Raw genomic sequence first — 5,000 nt, 5'->3', positions numbered from 1 at the left:
ACAACACAGCCATCTTTGGGAATGTGACCAAACTACATTGCCATCCGGCCCAGAAACGACACCTCCATCTACAGGAATCCAACGAAACTACGCCAACCATACCTCCAAAACACGGCACCGCCATCTATGACAATGTGACGAAACCACATGCAATAGCTCCATCTACGCGAATCGGACGACACTACGTCCACCATGTCGAGCGCACCACAAACAAAAATACCGCCACCTGCAGGTCCCCCGCAACATGACCTGCTGCACCGATGATACCGCCATCTATGAGACGCCACGCCGACTACGACATCGCTAGGTCCCACAGTGCCCATTTTCCGACGCCACCCACAAACCCTGCATCATCTGCCCACCACAGGAGCCCCAACGCCTGTGCCTGCGTCGCACGAAGTCGTCGACCGACAATCGCTCCACCCGCACCCGCACGTGCCCCACCCCAACCGCCCAAATCGCAACTCCAGCGGATGAACGGCGGACTCTTCCCGCACTCGTAACGTGCAATCCGCCCCTATATCTTGCGTTTCATGAAGAGTTATATCGAATATGCCATATTCCCGCTGTCCCTATACATGCTGTAAGTAGCTCGCTTGCTACAGCAGCAGCAGCAGCAGCAGCACCACCTCCGCGCGCTTCCCTGGGGGCACTGAACCGCAGGATGCGAGACCCCACGCCCAGTGGCAAACAGGGCTCCTCTCAGAATATAGGCGGTCCCTACCCCTCACAACGATGACGGTGGGAGGGCCGTTTTACGAGACCATTTCCTGCGGTGCCAACGCTGTCGTAGAGCCGATACTCCATCTTTGGTACAAGGCAATCATTCCGCTGTAAATCAGTACGTCACTCGTAGTTCAGTCACCTCACAGCACTGCTCAGTAAACTATGCAGGCCCACATAGATAGATTATGATAGATTATATACGCAAATGCCCCTATACATGCTGAACGTCCGTACACACAAAATGAACCACACGTCAGCCACACACTCTATCACACACTACTCTCTGCCTGTAACAGACACAGATACAACTACTAAGCACCAGCATGGACCAACGTCCGGTGCATCCTATCCGCCACAGTACACCAACTACGCTATGATAACCAGACCGGGAGGTCCAATCATAAAACAGAATACCCCACTCGTCCGACAACCACAATTGCTCAGAGAAGCCACCAACACCCACACATGTCCTACACAGGGGTGCACCCATCACCACCACACTGCCTCGTCTTACAGCACAAACACACTGGCAGGAATGAAACACACAGGTCTGCCGCAACCACAGACACGGCTCGCCCCCTCTCACTGGCGAAAAGCGCATCCCGACGTGACATAACTCCTTTGACACACTGACGCTGCCTCGGGCATCCACGTCCTACGGTCGATATCAACGAACCTCCCCCCCCCCCTCCCCCCCACAACACGCCATCCCATACCACATTGTGTACCGTACCCAAACCTAACGTGTACTGTACTACAACGCAATGTGTACCATAACACAACCCAGTTTGTACCTTAACCTAACCTATGTCACCTTAACCTAACCTATGTCACCTTAACCTAACCTATGTCACCTTAACCTAACCTATGTCACCTTAACCTAACCTATGTCCCCTTAACCTAACCTATGTCACCTTAACCTAACCTATGTCACCTTAACCTAACCTATGTCACCTTAACCTAACCTATGTCACCTTAACCTAACCTATGTCACCTTAACCTAACCTATGTCACCTTAACCTAACCTATGTCACCTTAACCTAACCTATGTCACCTTAACCTAACCTATGTCACCTTAACCTAACCTATGTCACCTTAACCTAACCTATGTCACCTTAACCTAACCTATGTCACCTTAACCTAACCCATCTTGCACCTTAACCTAACCCATCTTGCACCTTAACCTAACCCATCTTGCACCTTAACCTAACCCATCTTGCACCTTAACCTAACCCATCTTGCACCTTAACCTAACCTATGTTGCACCTTAACCTAACCTGTGTTGCACCTTAACCTACCTCAATTTGCACCGCAATGTAACGCAATTTGCACCGCAATGTAACGCAATTTGCACCGCAATGTAACGCAATTTGCACCGCAATGTAACGCAATTTGCACCGCAATGTAACGCAATTTGCACCGCAATGTAACGCAATTTGCACCGCAATGTAACGCAATTTGCACCGCAATGTAACGCAATTTGCACCGCAATGTAACGCAATTTGCACCGCAATGTAACTCAATTTGCACCGCAATGTAACTCAATTTGCACCGCAATGTAACTCAATTTGCACCGCAATGTAACTCAATTTGCACCGCAATGTAACTCAATTTGCACCGCAATGTAACTCAATTTGCACCGCAATGTAACTCAATTTGCACCGCAATGTAACTCAATTTGCACCGCAATGTAACTCAATTTGCACCGCAATGTAATGCAATTTGCACCGCAATGTAATGCAATTTGTACCGCAATCTACCCCCACATTGTGCCTTAACCTAACCCACGTTGTGCCTTAACCTAACCCACATTGTGCCTTAACCTAACCCACATTGTGCCTTAACCTAACCCACGTTGTGCCTTAACCTAACCCACGTTGTGCCTTAACCTAACCCACGTTGTGCCTTAACCTAACCCAAGTTGTGCCTTAACCTAACCCAAGTTGTGCCTTAACCTAACCCAAGTTGTGCCTTAACCTAACCCAAGTTGTGCCTTAACCTAACCCAAGTTGTGCCTTAACCTAACCCAAGTTGTGCCTTAACCTAACCCAAGTTGTGCCTTAACCTAACCCAAGTTGTGCCTTAACCTAACCCAAGTTGTGCCTTACCCTGCTCTGTAATTGGCATATGACACGTTACATTAATGTATTGTCCAACCGCAACCCGCTCAGAATGTTGTGTACACAGCTACGTGTCATCTCCCCATAACAGCTGCATTGCAGTGTGGTACGCCATAGAGACGTGTGGGAGTAATGGACGCAGTGGATGGCGATCAGCATGAGCCGTCTGTTCATGTAGTGGCGCGTGTATGCAGACGTAGTAGTCTCTTCTCACACAATGTGATAGCACGGTGCCCCGCGTTCCACATCTGCGACATGCTACAGAGGCCGGTTGACAGTTGGTCGCGCAATGGACATCGCATACGTACGGGGGCACCTTCCACGTGCCCTCTAGTCGGGCACATTTTGTTGCGTGGATGTGAGCGGATGTAGTGTGTCTTGACACCTGACAGGCAGGCATGCAATAATAGTTGACTTTGCAAACGGGGATGGACGTGTACGTTTACTGGTGACGTTACGCAAATGAACAACTGGTAACCCGTTGTGGTGCGGTTGTCCTTGCTGGAGGTACATCTGTGAGGGCAACGATCGGTACAGCTACGAAGCGGTCCCCACCATACCAACGAACGTGAATGTGAATCTGGGTGTGAAGCGATACGCGGCTGTGGGTGGGTGGGACTGTCCCCGGCCGGTGAGGGGGGGCCGCCCGGCGTGCTGGCCGCGCGGTGCGTGGGCGCACGCGCTACAGCCGGCTGGTGGGGGCGCCCCAGTGGCAGGCGCGCCGGCCGACGGACGCGGCAGGCGGCGCAGCTGCGCGCCGGGGCACCCTGCGCGCGGCGCCGTGCAGCCAAAGTGGGTCCTCGCCGGGCCCGGTGCGAAGCGCGGTGGACATCTGCAGTGTGCTGGTCCGATTGAGGACTGTGTGCGTTGAGGATGCGCCGCCGCCCGGCACTCGGCGCCGCGACGCCGTCTGCTGCTCGGTCGCCCCAGCGGTTCTCGCTGGTGGTTTGTATCGCAGTTGTGCAGACGTGTTGGCACGTGCGCTGTGCTGGGAGAGTTCGCTTCGGCACCCACGTGGGGCCTTTGCCCTTCTGTGGCGCTGGCGTTGGAGCTGCCGGTCACCGTAGGTGGCGCGTGTTGTCTCCCGCCGGCAATGCCACGACAGCACGCTCCCGGGGCCTCTGTCCGGCAGCGGCAAGCTCAGTTGGGAGCACGGGTGGTCGCACCTAAAGCGTCTACTCGCCTAACTCCGGGCGATTGCGCCTCTCTCGAACCCGACCAAGTACTTAGGACGGCGCTGCGCGCCGCCGGGACCTGAGAGGGTTTCGAGGTGTATTGTGCAGGGGAGCTCAGCCTCCTCCTGTTTGCAGAATAATTGAGCGGACGCTTGCGTGTTCGCGCGGGCCCCTGGGACACACTCCCGGGCGGCCGGCTGCTCAGCTCTAGTTGACGCAGCTCCCTGGTTGATCCTGCCAGTAGTCATATGCTTGTCTCAAAGATTAAGCCATGCATGTCTCAGTACAAGCCGCATTAAGGTGAAACCGCGAATGGCTCATTAAATCAGTTATGGTTCCTTAGATCGTACCCACGTTACTTGGATAACTGTGGTAATTCTAGAGCTAATACATGCAAACAGAGTCCCGACCAGAGATGGAAGGGACGCTTTTATTAGATCAAAACCAATCGGTCGGCTCGTCCGGTCCGTTTGCCTTGGTGACTCTGAATAACTTTGGGCTGATCGCACGGTCCTCGTACCGGCGACGCATCTTTCAAATGTCTGCCTTATCAACTGTCGATGGTAGGTTCTGCGCCTACCATGGTTGTAACGGGTAACGGGGAATCAGGGTTCGATTCCGGAGAGGGAGCCTGAGAAACGGCTACCACATCCAAGGAAGGCAGCAGGCGCGCAAATTACCCACTCCCGGCACGGGGAGGTAGTGACGAAAAATAACGATACGGGACTCATCCGAGGCCCCGTAATCGGAATGAGTACACTTTAAATCCTTTAACGAGTATCTATTGGAGGGCAAGTCTGGTGCCAGCAGCCGCGGTAATTCCAGCTCCAATAGCGTATATTAAAGTTGTTGCGGTTAAAAAGCTCGTAGTTGGATTTGTGTCCCACGCTGTTGGTTCACCGCCCGTCGGTGTTTAACTGGCATGTATCGTGGGACGTCCTGCCGGTGGGGCGAGCCGAAGGCGTGCGACCGCCTCGTG

General features: G+C 53.4%; 1 non-coding gene across 1 annotated transcript in view; it reads left to right on the top strand.

Moving 5' to 3' along the window:
* Positions 1–4,242: 4,242 nt before the first annotated feature.
* LOC126146937 (small subunit ribosomal RNA) overlaps positions 4,243–5,000 on the top strand; it is a 1,905-nt gene continuing 1,147 nt past the window's right edge. Inside the window, exon 1 of the ribosomal RNA XR_007529847.1 lies at positions 4,243–5,000. This exon is cut by the window's right edge and continues 1,147 nt beyond it. This is a non-coding gene — a ribosomal RNA (small subunit ribosomal RNA).

This window comes from Schistocerca cancellata, unplaced genomic scaffold (genome assembly GCF_023864275.1).
Source record: "Schistocerca cancellata isolate TAMUIC-IGC-003103 unplaced genomic scaffold, iqSchCanc2.1 HiC_scaffold_838, whole genome shotgun sequence".
NCBI lineage: Eukaryota > Metazoa > Arthropoda > Insecta > Orthoptera > Acrididae > Schistocerca > Schistocerca cancellata.
The sequence above is the reverse complement of the archived record's forward strand: the minus strand, read 5'-3'. Positions and strand labels throughout refer to the sequence as shown.